The 21,117-nt window shown below is 49.5% G+C and overlaps 1 protein-coding gene across 2 annotated transcripts in view; it reads right to left on the reverse strand.

Moving 5' to 3' along the window:
- Nucleotides 1-21,117, reverse strand: part of UNC5B (unc-5 netrin receptor B) — a 54,361-nt gene that overhangs the window by 15,975 nt on the left and 17,269 nt on the right. The window lies entirely within an intron of this gene.

Consider the following 21,117-nt stretch of genomic DNA (forward strand, 5'->3'; position numbering starts at 1 on the left):
GACATAATCCCTGAGGACTGGGCTTCTCACGGTGGCTTGTGCCTAGCACCAGCTAGAGAAGAAGCTGTGATCAACGTTGAGGTGCATCTGCAGAATCCAGCATAGGAAACCTATTTCCAACCATAAAGATCAAACGCAAATATCGCAGGGTTGATAAAACACACACACGTGCTGGGATGCTATTGCTTAACCTGTTGGTTTTGGGCAACTTGCTAGCAGTCAGGTCACATCGCAAGGCTTTTATTTTATTTTTTTTTTTTAACACCTACAAGAGTTATGAGCTTTTCCTCCTCCTCTCTTCCCCCACTGAAAGCTGTGATTCTCAACTCCAGGCACTGCAGCGTGCAGGAAAACAGTAAATACACTCAGCCCTGTGATAACATCTTCAGAGCTGGCAAGGAAGAAAGAAGCCCACTCCCTTCGTCACCCTTGGCAAGGACCAGTGCTGCATGGAGAGAATCAGAACTCCGAGATGGAAGGAGAAGAAAAAAAATAATCAGATGCGTCAAGAAAACAAGATGACCAAGCTGCCTCCCAAGCAAAAATCAGTGTGGGGAAAAAAAACCCACACGAGGTCAGTCGTTTAAAATCCATTTAGGAAAATTGACTTTCCATTTCCATTTAACACAGCACTAAGGGAGAGCAGTAGGACATTTGTCATAATCCATTAACTGCTCTTTTGGAAACAATGAATTAAACTCCAGGCTAATTTCTCTCTCTCTGGCTGGTGCTTCCCCACCTCTCTGCTACTGGTCATTTCCTCCCTCAATTTGCAGACCTGCGATTTTCCCAGTGCCTGCTGCAGGCAGGGGGACAGGGGCGTGAGAAGGTGTGAGCCCCCCACCAGGAACGGTCCCACACTTCTCCCAGTGCCCGCATCAGACCACTGCTCAAGCTCCTCTTCCCTGCTGAGTAGCCTCTTACCTGTATGACAGCAGCAAATACCACTTTTCTTTTTCCTTTTTTTAATTTACTGCTAAATTTTGCATCCACTAAGTTGTTGGTTTGGTTTTTTTTAAATTATTTAAAGTGCTTCAATGCTACAAACCTTAATTCCCTGGCAAAGGGGGCTGGCAAGAGATAATCGAACTGGCAACAGAGGCAGCCAACAGAACTTTACTCATGGGCTTGTGTGAAAACCTCTCCGAGATGACGCTTTCTGCATCCCTTCAGCACATAGCCTGGAAAGTCAGACTCAGGCTCAGCAGCCGGGGAAGGGTACAGATAAGATGCACTACAAAGCATCCTCTGAGAAACACCAGTGTGATGTGCGGGGGTCTCACTGCCCATCCCTGGGGCAGTGGTGGCTTTGGAGTTTGTTTTACAGCTCTAAGGGCAGGCTGGTTTAGAAGGCAGGTTTGCTATAAGGAATGTAAACACTTGAAGTCCATTAATCTCTTGGAGATTGAAGCCCACCCCCTACATCACGAGCCCTGCCCCAGGCCACCACCAGCCTAGCCCAGGCACTGCTGAAGGCAGTGGCAGAGATATTAACTACACCAAGATATATTATCCCTGCCAAGTTCCCCATTAAGTTTCTTCTTCTGCTTTTTTTCTTTTTTTATTTCCTTTGCTTTCTTCCTATTTTCTTCTGTTTTCTCCCCAAGCCAAATGTAACAGCCCAGGATGCAGGTGAGGAGTTGTGCAAACTGCCTGGCACAGTAAGGGTGACCCAGGAGGACCTGACATCCCCAAAGGTAGTGATTTTCAGAAGGACCTTCCCCATTAGGGCTTACATCTGGTAAGGTGATATCCTGAAGTGCATTGTCTCCTGGCCCTGAACTGCAGGCAAAGGCAAAACTGCACCTCCTCCAGCAGCCAACACCAAAGACGCGCGTTCGCTCACTCCACTACCACTTTGGTGATGCTAAAAGAGACTTTAGGTCGTCCAAAAGAATCTGGGAAAGAGAAGGGTAAGAGTCATGGCCTGACAACGATGAAAATTGCAGATTTGTGACTCCAATTATCATCTGCAGCAGGATGGGTGATGCTCTGGGCTGCTGTGGGAGCCACCTTGGTCCCCCAGCACAGGGTTTGGGGAACCAGTGCTGATGAAAATTTGCTGATCCCCCCCCCATAAATGGGTCCTCCTGAGAAAGGATCCACCCAAATCCGTGCTGGGGGTCTTGAGCTCAACATTTCAGACTTTTCTCTGAGAGATAGAGTGACTTTGGGGACTAGGATGAGCTCCCCAGCCTCAACCAGATCCAGCATCTGCTTTTGGCGGCTGTAAAAACCTGTCCAGCTTAAGGTTTGAGCACAGAATACCCAAATCTTTAAAGTTAGAAGCCATTCTGGCTGCTGGTAAAGTTTAAATCCTGCAAACTCACAACAACTGACAGCTCTTTTATCTTTGGCCAAGAGAGATCTGGGGCAAACAAAACAGCTCTAACAGGAGATGGGGGAAAAGATGGTATTTTTTTTTATGGCAGACTCATAACTGGGGCCGTACCAGAGAGTCCTGACCTCACAGCTCCCTCAGGCTCCTACCTGCTCATGGATGGGAATAGAGCAAGGGGGAGGCTGATTTCTCCATCCAGAAACCAGCATTATGAAGCTAAAGAAAGGCATTTGCAGCTAGGCAGGGCACCCAGCTCCAGCACAGGGTACGAGTGCTGCTATTTAAATGCACTGGGAAAGAATTAAGGCAGAGGAACAATGTGGACTTTGGCTGAGAAAACGGAGGAGAATCACGCTGGGCACATTTATCATGAGCTATCAACCCATTTCCCCCCGGCCACCTGGCCACCCACTGCATGAGAAACCTCAGCTAATGCTCACAGGGAGACACTCCCATTCTCTCGCCACCCCACACGCCACCCCCCAAAAAAAATCCACATACAGTTGGTGGAGGGAAAGCACGGAGGCTTGTGCCATGTGGAGGAATGACTGTTGCTCCCAGCTGCCCTGCCCAGTGCAACTTCCCAGTACAAAAAAAAGCACCTTCCTGTTGCACCAGCACCTCCATGCAGTCTTTCCCCTACAGGACAGGGGGCCAAACAGCTTCGGCACAGCCAGGACAAGATGCTGTTGGCACCAGGATTATAAAGGTAGAGGATGGAGAGGTTGGGGAAAAGGATTTTGGCCTGCTTCAGCATAATAGGGACATCAGCCAACGGACTTGTAAGGATGGGAGAGGGTGTCCTCTGCTAGGACAACCTTCCCCTGCAGTGGTCTTTCACAACATTATTGTTATTGTTATATTGTTATTATATATATAATTTATAAACAACCTTGCAAGAAGCAGGTCTCTGGCTTCTCCAGGCTGGGGGTATAGAGTGGGATGCTCAGATGGCTTTAATACTGGTGAAGACTCTTTCAGGAGGAGGGTTTGCACACCTTTACAAAGGAGCTGGCTATAAGCATCACCCTTGGGATGCTTTCATGTGCACAGAGCCCACTTCTGCTGCTCTGGTCCCACCTGAAGTGACAATGTGGCCCATTGACCGCAGGAGTGGCACGTGCAAGAGAGACATTTGTACGCAATGCCAAGGAAGGAGCCTGGCACAGCTGGGATTTCCACTACTGCAATCAGACAAGAAATAAAACTCCCAGCGGTGACAAACTAATAAATATTTGAGAGTACACTACACTGACTGTAATCATCATCTCCCTGGCAGACATCTACAGGGGGTTCCCATCTGCTGGCTTCCCTCCTTCACTCTGGAGGTGGGTGCCTGCTTCCCAGCTCCCTTTTGGGGATTTCTTTTGAAGTCCCAGGTTGTCGCCATTCCACAGCCTCCCACTACTCGGGGCACACGGTCAGATGCTGCAGCGTGACCTGCTCCATGACGGACTGGAACACTGATTTGAACACTACATCTGTATTTGGGGGAGAAGAGACAAGGAGGGGGCGGCTCTAGGCTCAACCCTCGGGACCAAACCCTGAAGCCTCAAGGAAGAGTGTGGTAGGAGCAGTGAGAACAAAAAGCGTAGGGGTGAATAGGCACCAACAACTTCTTTCCAGCCTCCTCTCCCCCAGTCCCTCATCACACATTTTAATCTGATGGGGTTGAGCTGGATTATCCGCAGCATCTGTTCCCTGGGGGACGACTTGCAGATGTCTGCAGCCACTGTCTGCAACTTGGTTGAAGATCAATGACCCCAACCAACACCACCAGCCTACAGCAGAAGCAGCACCAGAGCTGGGGTCGAGCATTAACCCCCCCTGCATCACCCCAAACACATGGTACAAGGGATGATGAGCTCAAGAAAGCAATTCCCCTTGCAGCAATGGCCAAGCAAACCTCTGCAGGAAAGCGTTAAAATCCTCTCTCCTGCAATTGTTATCCCTCCAAATATTTGGAAGATTACAGGAGCATTAGCAGTGGTGAAGCCTGGTGCCCATCACCCACGCCATGCATCCTTCCCAGCCCCACCGGCAGGCAGGAATGTGATGTAAGGATTAGGCTGGGATGCCTGGGTTTCTCCAGCTAAATCTCAGCCACGGTGGGCGCTTAACCCTTTCTGCCTCCATCTCCCCCACCTCACACTTATTTCAGGGCAAGCACTATTTCATGCAGAAGCTCGGGAAGCAATGGTTAAACCCATTCCTGCTTGCCAGCAGGGTAGAAATCCTCCTGTAGAAATGAAAAAAATAATAAAAAAAAAATGACAGCTTATCTCTAGCACCGGAGGAGGAGAGCTGCCTGCCTTCCCAACCCCCAGGCAGGGAGGGTGACAGGAGCTGGAGAGGGATGCTCTGGCCATCGATGGCTTTGAAAGGCTGGAGCAGGGCTCTCCTCTCACCCAAAACCACCCTCCTGTTACCTCCGGGAAACGTGAACAGAGACTTTTAGAGATTAGTGTCATTGCCATTTAAACTCCAGGTATGGCTCACTCCCATGCCAGGATGCCCGCTGGACAGAGGACATTCTCACTGCAAGTCCTGGAGGGAAGCAGAGGAGTGATGCAGTCCTCATACCACCATCCCAGAGCTCAGGGGCAGCCATCACTCGTCCAGGGCTGCCCTGTCCCAAGGGCTTCCCATCACAGGGTGCCCTCCTGGGATAATTTCAGGTCCAGCAGTAAAACACAGCCAAGCTTTTCCTCCTAAAAGCACCCTGAGCATCCTCTCTCCCCAAAACATCATCCTGTCTTCTTCAAGCCTCCCCTTCTCCTCCCTGCTGTACTCCCCATTACAGAAACCTCCAGCACATCAGTGTGGTCCCCCAACACAACGTCCCATCACCACGGAGATGCCAGCAGCTCACAGCAGCTTCAAAGGCAAAGTCTCCATGAGGGAGAGCAATGCTGTGCACAGCCAAGTCCCAAACCCCCTTCTCTGAGGATGCATCTGATGCCCCAAAATAAAGGCTGTCACTGAGTACAGGTTTGGAAGATTTGAAGGTGCCTGCATCGAGTGAAGCTTCTTTTCCAGCTCTCTCCCTGCTGCATTCTTGCACAGATCCCACAAAACCTCACGACTTTGAAACCCTTTGATTTGTTTCAAATGGGTTAACCCATGAGCTGGGAAGCGCTGATGAAAGCGAGATGCAGGGGACGCAATAGGCCCTCAGCATCGCTGTCCCAAGGGCTCCGTCACCTCCAAGCTCTTGCTTGTAGCTTGCTGATGTAACCCCCTGGCCTCATTAACTCAGCACAATGCTCGTTAACATCTCCCTCTGTGGGAGGACCAAGAGGACAGGATGAAATGGACTCAAGGTGCCCACAGACCCAGCTGCACGAGGCTAAACACTGATCACAGGGTAGCTACAGAGGGCAGGGAAAGGAGAAACAACAGTACCCAGCATCTCATCTCCAGTCAAGAGAAAAGCTGGATTTCAGGTCAAAACGCCAGGGGGCTTTTTAGTTGCCCATCCCAGTGCTGTCTGATACCTCACCCAAACACGTGCAATGGTAACTGGGCAACAGCTGGACCACAAAACCAGCAGTCAACCTGTTGCTGTGTTCAACTCTTGCTCCCAGCTGTGTGCCGGGTTCCACAGAAGATGTTGCTCCACCTTGGGGTCATGCATTTACAGGGTCTTCCTCTGCACCTCCAAAAAAGGCAGAGCCCATCCCTTCCGCTCCCACCAGCTGGGACAGCATCTCCAAGTCGGGCTGCACCAGCTGCCTTTGAGGGCAACCCCCCCACCCCCAGCACAGAGCAGCAGGACTCTCAGGCAGTACGGACAGACTGGACAGACTGACACACTGCTCCCGTGGCACCACAGGCTGCAAACCCCATGGTCCTCCACTATGCAACACAATAGAGCCTCTCTGTTCTCACCAATCTTTTATTAATAACTAAATTTGGAGAGAAGCACTTAACCTTCCCCCCAAAGCATCTCTGCCTGACAAGCCAGTTAATTTTCCTCCACTGATTGTGCTCTTCGAGGAGTTTTACAGCCCCTTTGCATCCGTTCCTGCCAAACCTGGCACTGCCCTCATCCCCCCCAGTGTAAATCCAGGCAGGAGCAAGCCCTTTCCCTTCATTCCACTGCCTCCAGCTCTTCCTGGAGCCCACCCAGCCGGGACAGAGAGAGACACCAGGACAGACAAGGCATTTCACTGTGGCATCTTAGATGGGTTAGCAGCTCCCCCTGCCCCACAGCAGGCAAACGTTATAATTAGAGAGCATTCCTCCCCAGTGCGGGTAATGAGGGGGTGCACCCAGCCAGCCCTAATTACACTCTGGGAAAAAGAAAATAAGCAGATTCCTCTCTCAGCCAAATGAAAGACTGTAGCTGGCCTCCCTCGCTGCGCACCTTTATTAAACCAGGACTGCACAGGGAGGAAAAACAGAAAGTGAAGTCTGTGCTGAGAAAAGGGTGGGGAAAAGGACCTGGGCAGTGCCAGGGATATTTTGGCACACAACTGCCTTATCAATCAGAAATCACTTCACCCGATCAAAGAAAAAAAAATAAAAAAAGATAATTAAATCATCTCTTAGCTAAACCCCCTGATCAGGCTTTTCCAGAGCAGCCCGAGAGAAAAACTGAAAGCAGGGTGCCTTCACACAAGGGCATCCCTCCACAGCATCCCTGTGCCACTGCAAACCCCAGCGAAGAGGGTCCAAGCCAAATCCCGACCACTGCCATTCCCAGTGGAGCAACACCCAGGCTCTGGCAGCAGCTTCCCTTGCTGTGAGCTCAGAAGAGAGAGATTTATCTTGTTGATTATGCATTACGCTGGAGTATTTATGGAACCACTACTCTTTTGTTTATCTTTATGATTATGATAATCAAAGGCGAAGCCTCCTGAGAAGTGTAAACAGCTGAGATCCCTTATGGTACGAACCTCTTCATTTTTCATTATACAGATTTACAACACGGCGCAGGCAGATTGGAGTAAATTGTCCCTTATTTCTGGTTTTAACTGAGCGGAGCTGTGAGCCTCACGAATCCCTGTAAATGGCCACAGAAAGGAGAATTAATTAATTTTTTTTTTAAAAAAAAAAAAGAAAGAAAAAAGGAGGAAGAATTATGTAGCAAATCCCCGTTACACTCTATTGTCCTCACTTCTTTTGTGCTATTTTATATATTTCCTTCAGGGAAGCAGTTATGTTTGAAAACTATCTCCAAATTTCATCTAGCACAGGTTCTTGTTATGGGCACAGACTTTTCTTTGTGCTATTTTAATTCCATTGTCATGGTACTCTTGTCTAGTTTGTTCTGTTTACTGAGCTACAGCATTATTTCTTAATGAATGTAATAATTATATGAACTTTTATTCATTTGCTTTGGCTCATAAAAGAAAAAAAGCCAGCAGCGGATAATGCAGTAATGTGCTGTTTATTCACACGTACGGCATGTACTGTGTTACTGTTGTGAAAAGAACAGTAATTGCAAACAAGAAAAGAGAAGGGAAAAGAAAACAAGGAACAAACAGACACTTATTGCCCCACTAAACACTAGAAAGTCCGAAGAATTATTAATTATTATACAAACAGCAGTAAATCAAGTGTAAGATGCAATCTCTCCCTGAAAAAAAAAATGGGTCTCCTGTTCAAATGAGTAATGCAGTTTTAAAATGCTAACTCCGTGAGAAAGTAAGTTGTCAGTTTTGCAGACAGAAAGCGATTTCCCCTTCGCCCAAATTACATACATATTTAAAAATGTAAATTCCCCAGCATTCCCCTTGAGAGTGCAATTTCCAGGCGGCTGTTTTGCAATGTTGTTTTTTTTTTTTCCCCCTCAATGTGCAAATCCAAAGGCAACCGCCTTGGCTTTTGCCACAAAGAGCAACTTGAAACCAGCAGCAAGTGGGGCTGCGAACTGCCCAGTGGTCTTTGGGAAGAGCAGGATGCTCTGCTGCATCCCAGCTCCAAGCATCCCTCTCTGGACCCACGTAACACACAAGGACCACAAGCAGGAGGGGAGTGGCTTTTGCCCTCTAAGCAGCCAGATGCCAAACACTGAGGGGGACAACCCAGCCATGCCCTCGAAAAGTGGCTCACAAGGTTTGATGGTCCTGGGTGCCCCTTCTGTGCCAAAACCTGGAGAAGGAGGGCTGTGCACGTCCTACCCCGACAAAGCCGATGTGAGGAAGCTAGGGATGGCAAGAGCCCAACAAGGTAAAGCAAGAAGTTTAGGAGGCTGGCTGCAATGAATGAAAAGCAGTGCAAAAGGAGAAAGGTTTGGGTTTGGGGTTTTTTCCCCCATCGCTTTTGACTTTTTCTCACCTACCCTCTCCTTCCCAGCAGCTCCCGCAAGCCCTGGGAAGCCAAAGACGGCTGGAAGGATGCTCCGCGCCGCCTCCATCCAGCCTCTCCACAGGCCCCTCGCCAGACGCTGCCCTACTTTCCCTGATGCTTTTCGCACTCTTCGCCTACAACTCACTCCGCAGCAGGCGCGGGCTGGGAGCAGCACCCACTCCCCATGCCAGGGCTTCCACTGCCAGAGCCACTGGCCAGGGCTACCACCCACCCTGCAGGGCATTCAAATTCAATAGAGGAAGGTGCCTGGAGCAATGCTGCACTGTTTTTAAATCATTTTAATCACTGAATGATTTTTTAGTCATAAAACCCCCAAGAAAACCTGCTGAAGAAAGAAGAAAAAAAGGTCCATTTGATGCCCCAAATTCCCCATTAATTCAACTGGGGGAAGAACATCACAAGAGCGGCTGATTAAGGTCCCTTTATTAAACAGTCTTTAAAGTTGCCCTTAATCTTTCAGATTTGTTGCTACGATAAAAAAAAACACACCACCGCGAATGGAGGCTAGAAATATTTTGCTTTTCATTGTCCTTTCTCTGCCCTTTTCTTCCCTTCTCATTTTACTGCAACAGTAAGGGACAAACAGAAGGAAAAAAAAAAGGAGGGGGGAGGGGAGAACAGGAATAGAAAAAGATTTAAGAAAAAGCACAGAAATAATCCCTTCTGATGTTGAATATAAAATATTAAGACATTTTTTCTGGGCCCCCTCCCTCCTTTCAGCAATATCCCTATTAAAGAATAAAAAACCCCAATCAGAAAGACTAGCTTAGAGGACAAGGTTTCCCCATTCCCTTGCCTCTGTTATACTTTAATCCCTGCAGCCAAGGGGAGGCAGGTACCCAAGACCAGAGCTTGGCTTTCCCATGACAGCGCAGAGACATATCTCTGGCCAGTTGCAAAAGGATTTTAGTAATTACCTTGATTAGTTTTATTCCTTCCCTTCTAAACCCCCAAAGCCAGCTGGGCTCCTAGCACTTCACACCTGCTTTTGCAGAGAGAAAAAAAAAAATACGAGATTTGAATAAAGCTGGGAGAGTTTGGGGTTTTCTTTTCAGGTGGGAGCATATTTTCAATGCCTGCTTTTGCACGCCCCACACCATGGGGAGAAATGCCCTGTACTGTAGAGGAAGGAAACCTCTACAAACACCAAAGCCTTTTCCCTTCTGCTCCCATTCCCATCAACAGCAAGGTGCAAAGTTGTTGAGCACCCTCTCCCCCTCCCATGCTCCCTGGCATTTAAATACTATGGGACTCAGAGCTGCCACAGCTGATTTCTTCCTTTCTCACTGCGAGGGATTTCCACCTTTTCTTCTCTGGATACAGCCCATGTTTCCACCCTTTGTGCTCTGTGGCTCTGCCCCGCGGACCAAAGCCTGGCTCCCAGGCGGGCCAGCATCCCTGCAAGCAGCTCCCCTTCTCAACGTGGGTACCGCTCCGTGCCAGAGTTGCCAGGGCTGGAAACGTCTCAGCTTTGGGGGTCTGTGTCATCCTGCAAGGCAGGACACAATCTCATGCCATCCTCACCAACGCTGTGACCTCTGTGGACCTACACGTAGTAATACACCGACACACAAGTCATGCTCCCTCCCACATCTTCCCCTCCCTTCTCACTTGGTACTACAGGACCTCAAGGTATCGATAAAAATTGCCCTAAAAAAATAGGATGCTTGATAACAAGGTGCAACACTACCAAATGAAATGAAGCTAGGGATGTTGAACCCAGAGACTTTACAGTGACAAAATCCCCAGCCTCAAAATTGCAGCGTAGCTGGAATGAATGCAGGACACCTAAGACAGAGCCTTAGCAGGGCCAGCAGTGAAATGGTTCTTGCCATGCTTGGAGGCATCATCGAGGGATGTGCAGCAAGAGAGAGGGACCAGAAGTGATCCAGAAAGGTCTCAAGGGAGCAGGGGCAAAGGGTCATGCATACTGTGCATCAAGCATGAGACACATGGAAGAAGGAGGAAAAATGCTCCTTGCCCCCCAGCCTAGTCCTCTTCTCCCCTCCACCCCCATGGTGGCTGCATTTCCATAAGTGATTTGCACTAATTGCTTTAAATACGGTCATTAAGTGACCTCTGCTCAGGAGAGCAGGCAGAGTTGATGCAGAGCCCTGTGCTCAGGGCCATGGGGCAGCCTTTCCCTGAACAGGGCGCGCTCCCACATCCCCAGTGCGCCACAGTGATGGAGCTTAGCTCCAATTTACTCTTCCCTGGAGCCCAATCAGTAAATGGCCTCCCTCCTGCCCTGGAGCGGGATGGCTACATGCTGCCTGAAGGCTGGGACACCGCAGGAACACATCCTGATGCTGCCTGGCTGCCCCTGCCTGGACTTAGATCAGCTGTCCGCAAGCTGCCGGCAACACCATGGCATCATGAGCTGAGCCCAAGGTGGTTGCGTTGGGTTTAAATCAACCCAGCACCCAACCCCCCTCCAAATCCTTCCAAACCGGTATTTCTGAATGCAGAAAACTGGTATTGCCCTATCCCCATCCTGTGGCAGGGTGACAGGAGGGAAGCCAGCTGTCACAGACCAGGGGATGCTGGCCTTTAAGGCTACGCATCAGTCACCTACCAGCCAAGATCTGCTTCACTTTGGGATGGCTTTAGCCTCCAGCCAAGGATCTTAGCCTCAGAAAGCCACCAGCACCCCATGCCTCCCAAATCAACCCTGTCCTTGCTAAGGGACGTGCCCGCCACCATACCGTGTGCAACCCCAGCCAGGCATCTCATCTACAGACAAGGCTTAAAGTGGGGCTTGCAATGCCTGCCCTCACCAAGGAGGTGGCAGATGGGGTTCAGGATGCTCCGGCACCTTCCCACAGGTCTCTCCCCATTCCTAGATAGCCAGTTTTTCCTGGAGGCTCAGTAAGCTCCTCTGGTTCAGCTACTTGGCGTCTACAGGAGCCCCTGTCAGAGTTCCTCTGTAGCAGTAAGCAGCAATCATAAAATGCAGACCCACGCAGGGATACAGCCATTCTGGTTGAATTTAAAGCCCGGGTTTAGTCTCAAATCTAGTCCTAAATATAAGATAGAACCTACTTAAGATAGTGCTGCTTGCAGCCAAGGTCAGAAGCTATTTAGGTGTGCTTCACACAGTGCAGGAATTGCACCAGGCAGTGCCAGGCTTTTATAAGCACAGCTCAAACTGAAAAAATAACATAGAAAAAGCTGCATCAACACCCACACAACCTTCTCCCAAGAAGAAGAGGTTGCGTTTGCCACCTGCAAGCATGTGGGAGCACGCCGGACTCTGCAGCAGCCTGGCCCTGCATGTGTACAGGCAGCAGCCTCCCTCCTGCGTGCTTGAAAGAAAGGCTGGGAGGTGTAAAGAAGCGGCTGTGCTTCCAGGAAAATGCACTGCAGCACAGCTTCTGCCTGTCCACAGGGACCCATTACACTAACAGTGTGTCCATTCAGCCTGATATATAAATTACTAATGTAAATTAATGGATAATTGAAGCCCTCTAGTCCTAAATATTTAAATTATTTAACAGGCAATTAAGAGAGAAGGAGAAAGAGAAGAAGAGAAGGGGCCTTAACCCCAATGGGCAGGAAAAAAAACAAATTAAGTGAGAGGAGATCAGAAAGAGCCAAACATACACATTATAAAGGGATGCTGACAGTTTCATTTTGTTTCCCAGCACACTTGAACCTAGCAGGTAATACAGTGGGTGCCCTGAGATGCAGAGGTACAGGCAGGAGAGCACCTGCTGAATGAACCCACCGAGCAACAGCCCCAGTTCTGCTCAGGGTCTTTTCCAGGAGAGGAAATCTCCATGACTCTATTTGTAGTAGTTCTTTGGTTACGGTGAGTGCTGGGACTTCCTGATGTGCCAGAACTTAAAATACTTTTAATATTTTTTTCCTCCTCCGTACCCCTAAACCAACAGCATTCCCTTAAATAATTCCATTCCTGACCTCTTCTTCGTTTTGTTTTTGGTTTTGTTTTTTATTTTATTTTTTTATTTTATTTTAATCTTCTGCATTCACCTGATGAGGTACAAACACCTTTAATCCAAGTGCTTTAATCTTTTTTCTTTTAAATGCAATCTACGTGGGTATTTTGATCTCTCCTTATTCTCCTCAATTCCTCTCCAAACATCCTCAGCAAGGCAAAGTGCTAGCACAAGAGCAACTCATCAGGATCCTGGATACCAGCAGTGCAATGAGTTTTCCATCCTCAGATGTATAGGAAAACCCCCCTAACAGAACAGCCCACAGCAAGGAGCAGATCAGGACTGAGGAAAAAAAAAACCTCTGTGCTCTCTTCCTCCTGCCTCCAGCCCAGGGATATTCTCAAGGCTCCCCTGAGTGTTGGAGGAGGTCATAAGGAAAAATGACCAGTAGCGTGTTGAGAGAAGATGTCATGTGGGAAAAAAGTGATTTTAACAAAAGCAGCGTGTGAGTTTGTGTGTGCCAAGGGATGACGCTGAGGGCAGGGAGAGGGATTGGGACAATAGTGAATAGACTTCAGATTATATCCTGAACTCACAGCCTCATGGGAACAGGGTTATAAAAACCCTTTTTTATTTTGTTTGTAGTCCAAAACAAACAAGTACATAAAAAGCTAAATGCGGAGGAGCCAGACAGGAAGTGAGTAACATCTGGGAAACATCTGGCCCCGGCCGTGCTGCGAAGCCAGCCCCCGGCACAGCTCCAGGTACCTGCTCCCACAGTTCCAAATCAGCAGCGGTACCCAAAACTCCCTACCCTGCCCCAAAAAGGCATTCTTTGGGGAGAACATTGCCCATTGCTCATCTCATTTGCCAAGCGATGCAGTTCCTGAGCCTCCTGTCCCTCTCTGTGCTGGGCGAAATGAGCAAACACGGCACTACACCCATGTGGGCGCCCAGCAAGGCGTGGGCATCTCAGCCCATCACAGCAGCATGTGTGGGCAGCCCCTCTGCAAGAGGGAGGAAAGCCCGAAAAGCATGTCACTACTGAGCAGGACATCCCTACACAGGACTTCGAGTATCGCAGGACACTCCAAGTACCGCAAGACGCCCCAGTTCAGAGCTCTGAGCACCCCAGGATGCTCCAGTTCAGGGCTCCAAGCATTAAAGGATGTGCGTGAGCATTGCAAGACAGCCTAGTACAGTGCTCTGAGCATCGCAGGGTGGAGCAGGCTGGGCAGCAGGCACCAGGGCACACTCCAAGTACTGCAAGACACCCCAGTTCAGAGCTCTGAGCACCCCAGGATGCTCCTGTTCAGGGCTCCAAGCATTAAAGGATGTGCGTGAGCATTGCAAGACAGCCTAGTACAGTGCTCTGAGCATCGCAGGGTGGAGCAGGCTGGGCAGCAGGCACCAGGGCACACTCCAAGTACTGCAAGACACCCCAGTTCAGAGCTCTGAGCACCCCAGGATGCTCCTGTTCAGGGCTCCAAGCATTAAAGGATGTGCCTGAGCATTGCAAGGCAACCTAGTACAGTGCTCTGAGCATCGCAGGGTGGAGCAGGCTGGGCAGCAGGCACCAGGGCACACTTTCCTGGCACTACATCCTCCTTCCCAGGAGAAAGGAGGACTTACCCACCAGACGCAGGGGCAGGTGGTATTTTTTTTCCTTTCCATTTCTCATCTCCTGCTCTTGCTCCTTCAAAAGCCCTGTGGAAAGAGCCATCCGGTACATCACTCCATGCGTAGACCCAGGAAGGCCAGGGAAGTGGAAGTGTCCCACACTTGGGCTGGCTTCAATCTGGCTGTGCGAGGGGAAAGGCAGCTCAGCAGGCTTGCAGCCAACGCCCTCCACGCAGGGGAATTCACCCAGGCCAAGATGCCATCCAACATCTTCACTTTCCACCCACCCACAGCAGATGGGGTGCTCCAGGGGTGAGAAAAGAGGGGAGCACAGGAATGCAAGCAACTCCCTCGAGCTATTAGATAGCAGGGGGGAGTTGCAATGAAAGAGCAGCGATGCCAAGGATTGGTCTGGATCACAGCAGGAGTCACACTCCCAGCTGCATTTGCAATCGGGAAACGCAACAACCACCCTCAAACACTCAGAGTGACTCTGCTGCCTCTCTCATTGTTACCCCCGCTGCGTCAAGGCATGGAGCAACACACTAAAATTCTGGCAAACCAACTTTATGCAACTCCTTAGAGCAAACTAACCAACTCCTTGGAGCAAACCAACCAACTCCTTGCACAGGACAGGCCCCCCACCAGATAAAACCAAAGCAAATCTCACAAAACACATCCTCTGCATTTCCTAAGCAGGCAGAGATGTACTTTCCACTCGCTCTGGCAAAGCCTGGGATTAGCATCTCGTGTTCTCCAGCAAGAGAGGATTAAAGCCAGTGCCGCACCAGATCACACCAACACGGAAGCAGCAGCTGGCTGAGCAACATCTGGCACCTGCTGCTCATTTCTCATCATGTACACATGGACAGTGACATGCAGGACCAGTGGCAACAGCGCTCCTGGCTTAGGAGTCCCACAAGAGCACAAAGGATAAGGATATTTCTTCTGGGGTGTTTTGTACCCATGCTAGTACACCTGCCTGAATTTGGAACACCTCTCCTTTGAGAGTCAAGCAAAGATGCAGGGGACTTGGGGAATGAAAGAGACACACTAGGAAGGAGAATGGAGATGTTATGGAGAAAAACAGGGAGGAGGAAAGAAAAATATATTAGAGGAGGCAGGGAGGTTGGCACTGGATGATCTTTAAGGTCCCGTCCAACCCAAAGCAGTCTAAGATTTCATGACCATAGTTTCGGAAGGGAAAAAAAAAGGCTGAAAAAAGATACCAACTGAAGAAATTGTCCAGCAAGCTGGCAAAGTTTAAAAAAAGCAAAAACACTGAGACACAGGAGGATAGAGAGATCTAGTTAAATAAGCCTAACCTGGAACACGCCAATAGAACAAAACACCTGACATGTGAGGGACAGAGGCACGCGATTGTGTGCCCAACCCCATTTCATTGCACGAGCTGTAGCAAAGGGCACAAATTCTAAACTTCAAGTCCCACACATCCCAAGCCGCTGCAGCAACAAGAGTGCTGCAGAAGCCGAGTCCTATTTTGCTCCTTTATTTTTCAGTCATTTTTGCACCAGCTGATGCCCACATGCTCACCTGCAGCTTTTTTTCTTTTTTTTTTTTTCAGTGTGTGTGTGTTACTACTTGTCATCTTTAAAAATAGCTAAATTACAAGGCTACAGCAGCAAGCAGCTGCCCGGACAAGTTGGACCCCATCACAAGAGGTGGTGAGAGCACCAAACAAGTTCCCAGTGTGTGACACCACAGCTATATTTGGCCCAGCGAGCAGGCAGACCAGCTCCTGAAGATGTCTGAGCCCATCCAGGCCAAGGGGGTGAGGAGGGTGATGCACAGGAACCCACAGGAGCCAGAGAGCCCGTTCCCACCATCCCTTGCCCACACAGACAAACGAATCCACTTTTCCCCCGGTCAGAGCCGGACATGAGCATGTGGCTCATGGGTCCGGATTGTGATACACTTCCCCTCTTTTTCTTTAAAATTCCCAGACTAAGTAAGGCTTTGGGGAGGAAATTAATGAAAAGCAAAGCTGATTACAAAGAACAATACAATGATTCTTTTACCTCAATTGTATAAAGGTTTTACATTTATAAAGGTTTCTCTCAATACACAATGAAATGCCTTCCCCAGGGAAGTGGTAATGGCCCCAGAGATTTTGGAGCAAGACTGGACAAAACACTGCTGAAACAATCCCTAAGGAAGCGCCAGATGATCTAACAGGTCTTTTGCATCTTTAATTTCTCTCCCTTTTCTTTCTCCTCCTGTATTGCGCATGGATTTTTAGCTGATGATTAGATGTTAATGTGGGAATGGTTACATTGTCATCACATGGTGTAACCAGAGAAAAAAATATCAGGGCCCTAAAATGACAAACAGATCACAGGGATAAGCATCCTTGTTTTCAGTGTGGAAAATACCTCTCTGGAAGAACAATAAGCCATAAAATATTGATTCACCTTCCCTGGAGGTGTTTAAGGCACGGGTGGACGAGGTGCTAAGGGACATGGTTTAGTGTTTGATAGGAATGGTTGGACTCGATGATCCGGTGGGTCTCTTCCAACCTGGTTATTCTATGATTCTATGATTGATACCCTTTCCACTCCAGGACAGATTGCTTCTGCACCCACTGGTAGCCACCTGATGCCCCTGGTTCACAAAAGCACCAGCTTCAGATCCTTTCCCTCTCCATCCCCACATCCAACCTCTTCACCAAGGCATAGGCAAGTTCTCTGAGGTTGTTTTGGCTAGTTGTAAATGATGGAAAACTCATATCAGAACAACAGAAATCCCCAAACAACCTATGTTTAGGCCAACCACCAGCCACAAGTCCAACTAACCCTCCTGGCCATTCCTTTGTAGATCCAATGACAGAAAACTGGGAGGTGCGGCTGATGCACTGAAAGGCTGTGTTGAGATTTAGCAGGACCTTGACAGGCCAGAGAGATGGGTCAAAAGGAACCTAATGAAGTTCCACAAAGGCAAGTGTTGAGTCCTGCACCTGCTGGGAAGCAGCTCTGTGGAGAAGGACCTGAGAGTCCTGGTGGACAACAAGCTGACCATGAGCCAGTAATGTCCCCTTATGGCCAAGAAGGCCAATGGTATCCTGGGGTTCATTGAGAAAAGCGTGGCCAGCAGGTACAGAGAGTGTTTCTTCCCCCTCTACTCTGCCCTAGTGAGGGCCCATCTGGAGTCCCATGTCCAGTGCTGAGCTCCCCAGCTTAAGAACGACAAGGAACTACTGGAAAGAGTCCAGTGGAGGCCACTGAGATGATGAGGGCATTGGAAGATCTTTAATTGAGGGAAGGCTGAGACACCTGGGTCAGTTTAACCTGGCGAAGAGAAGACTGAGAGGGGATCTCATCTATGCTAATCAATATCTAAGTGATGGCAGCCAGGAGGATGGGGTCAGACTCTGTCTTGTCAATCCCAGCGACAGGACAAGGGGCAACGGGCACAAACCGGAGCACAGTAAGTTCCACCTGAAAACATAAGGAAAAACTTTTTTCCTGTGAGAGTAACAGAGCACTGGAACAGGCTGCCCAGGGAGGTTGCGGAGTCTCCTTCTCTGGAGGTAAATCAAAACCTGCCAGGACATGTTCCTGTGCAACCTGCTTGAGATGGCTCTGCCTTAGCAGGGGAATTGAACTGGATGAGCTGCAGAGGTCCCTTCCAACCCCGACCATTGCGTGATTCTGATCTCCTAGGAGAAGGTAACAGGATGCTCTTCACTACCACCACCACCTCCTCCACTCTGCTGTTTGCTGGGTTGTTTATTTGAATCATCACTTAACACCCACTTCAGCAAGGTGCAAGAAGCTGAGCTGTTTGCAATAAAATCAATGAGGTGGTGCAGAGGCAGGAGTCTGTACCCTTGCCTGTGGCGCCTGCCCCCACCACAGGAGAGTCAACGACAGAGGGCCACCACTAACCATTGCCAACACCACCACAAACTCAGCTGCACTCGGACATCGCTCGGCCAAGATGCTCCACAATGCTCTCTCCTTCACTCTACTCCCAACTCACCATTATCACAAGAGTTAATCTAGTTTTAAGTATTTTCTTATCTGTTATCACCCTACTACAGGCTTTAATGGAGAACCAATGCCCTGCAGACCCTGGCCTGCAGAGAAGACCCTGACACTGCACCAATACACCAGCAGAGCCTGTGAAGAGTCAGTTCTTTACTACAGCATCACTAAAGCACCACTGTACCTAGAGGCGGTATGTCAAGATCCATCTGGAAAGTAAAAGCATGGGTCAAGAACAAATGAGAAGCCTCGAATTCGGGGTACTGTGATGTTACTTTCTTCCTTAGTGGGGTGACGGACCCTCCATCAACTCCTGCTGTCCCTACGGCCAGTGACCATCCTCCATCACCATAGGGACCCAGTGCCTATACCCCAACTGAGACAGGATTGAAAGCCGGAGCTAAGCAAAGACACATTTATGACCTTCCAAGAGGGAGCCCACTGACAGCTTAATGAGCTTTTTGTTTTTCAAGTAGTGGTTTTTATATTTACGACCTGAAAGGGAAAGATGCAAGTAGGCAGACAATCATGGGGCTATCTGCTCCTTCTGCTCCTGACCCGCTGTTGTCCAACCCACATCCAAGCCATTCCAGGAAGCCATAAAAAAAAAAAAAGGCCATAAAAAAAAAAAAAGGCCATAAAAAAATCATTGCATTTCAGTTTTTTCTCCCTCCTTCTTTCTCTCCCCACTAAAAAACACAAAGCACTTCTGTGTTTTTGGTTTTGTTTTGGGTTTTTGGGTTTTTTTTTGGTAGGGGTGGTCATTTCTTTTTAATGTTCACCCCAAGGAAAACCATCAAATATTAACGTGGGAAGCTTCAGAAAGATCACACCAGAAACCAGAGGCCCCCTATGTTGTGGAACGTCCCACTGGATGCAAGACCCCAACAGTCCACCTCCAAGGCCTGGCTCTTTAATTCCTGGGAAAAAAGGAGGAGAAAGAGGGAGGCCAAAAGCAGGCTTTATCGCCTGTGCAAGATATTGCATTCCTGGGATATCAGCCCAGAATTGCACTTAGAGGAAGACAAAAAAAGTTAAAGAAAACAACCCAAACCCCACCACCCCTCCCAGGATGTTGCACCACTATTTATAAGCTTGATAGTGAAAAGATGGGACAAAACTCCCTGGGTTCTTCCCCCCCCCAGACCTCAGCACTAGTTCAGCAGCAAAATGCCTTTGGGCTGCAAGAGCATTCCAGTCACCAGCAGGAAGATAAGCCTGTTCCTTTGCCTTCAGATTCCTCGGCAGAGAGGAGACTCATGGGGTTTAATTGCATACAGACATGCCACAGCCAGGACACAAGCGTGATAAGAGTGCTCACCCGACCATTAAAGACCCTGCCCCGTAGCTCATGAAACTCAGAGGACCCCTTGGCCAAGCCCAGCTTGAGGAGTTGGTTGCAAGGCCAAGACACACAACACACGGTGCTTGCTGCACCAGTTCACACGATGTTGGATATGCACATTCCCCCTTCCCAGGGAGGACAGCATCACTGTGTGCTTAGTGGCAGCATCCCACCTGGAGTATTGTGTCCAGTTCTGGAACCCTCAACATAAGAAGGACATAGAATTGTTGGAACAGGTCCAGAAGAGGGTTACAAGGATGATCAGAGGGCTGGAGCACCTCCCATGCAAGGATGGGCTGAGAGAGTTGGGGTTGTTCAGCCTGGAGAAGAGAAGGCACCAAGGAGACCTTATAGTGGCTTTCCAGTACCTGAAAGAGGCTACAAGAAAGCTGGGGAGGGACTGTTTACAAAGGCATCGAGTGATAAGACGAGGTGAAATGGCTTTAAATCGGAGATGGGAAGATTTAGACTAGATATTAGGAGGAAATTCTTCACAATGAGGCTGGTGAGGTCCTGGCCCAGGTTGCCCAGGGAAGCTGTGGCTGCCCCATCCCTGGAGGTGTTCAAGGCCAGGTTGGATGGGCCTTGGGCAGCCTGGCCTGGTGGGACTGTCCCTGCTCATGGCACAGGGGTGGGAACTAGATGATCTTTATGGTCCTTTCCAACTCAAACCATTCAATGATTCTTGCATCTAAACTCACGGGGCCATGAAGAGGAGACAAAGTGCTGTGCTGGGAGGCAATCTGTTGTTCAGCAAAGATGGGAAGCAACCAACTAAGCTACTGATCTTGGGATATCTCCTTTCTCCCCTCACACCTCTCCATCCCTACGCAAGCCCCACGAAACCCCAGTGTGCATTCAAAACTCGTAGAAATAGATACAAACCCACCCTTCCAATCTGGGTGAACAGTTTCCTAAGCGCAACACTGAGGTTCAGCGAGGTCCAGGGGGGCTGCAGGGTGCAGAGCGGGGGGAGCAGCAGCAGGGCAGGGCTGGCAGCAGCCCCCTCTCCTCCACTCGCCTTCCCTCTTTATCTGCTGCCTTGGGGCACTGCCCTGGCGCCTGCTGATAATCAGGGAGCACATTTGAAACCTCGGCGCCAGACAGGATCCTTATCTTCTCTAGAAGAGGAATGTGGGATGGGGGCAGCCCCTACAACAGCTCCAGCAGGAAGAGGGGAAAGGAAGAAACCCCCCTTGCTATTCTTCCCCCCACTCCTCCTCCCCGAACATAATCAGCAGAAGTGGGAACTGGGGGGAGGCAGGGATGGGTGGGTGATCACAGCTCCGTCTCCTTGCATAAAGCCTTGTTCCCAGCCAAGCTGCCAGCACTCTCGCTTGCGGGACAGCCAGAAGGGTCGGAAGCACCCACCACCTTGAGCAAGGGCCGTGTAATTATCCCTTGGAAAATTGCACTGTTTCATTTCCCCATGAAGCCAAGGCCTGGGTAGCAAGGAGCCAAGGCTGGGCTGATCCAGCTGGGAAAGGCCCAGGGCACGGGGGACGTGGGTAACAGCCTGGAAGAGCCGCCTTCCCCCACCCTGGCTGGCAGGCACCATTCCTCCCTTTCCCATCCATAAAGACACAGGAC

This window comes from Phaenicophaeus curvirostris, chromosome 9 (assembly GCF_032191515.1).
Source record: "Phaenicophaeus curvirostris isolate KB17595 chromosome 9, BPBGC_Pcur_1.0, whole genome shotgun sequence".
Lineage (NCBI taxonomy): Eukaryota > Metazoa > Chordata > Aves > Cuculiformes > Cuculidae > Phaenicophaeus > Phaenicophaeus curvirostris.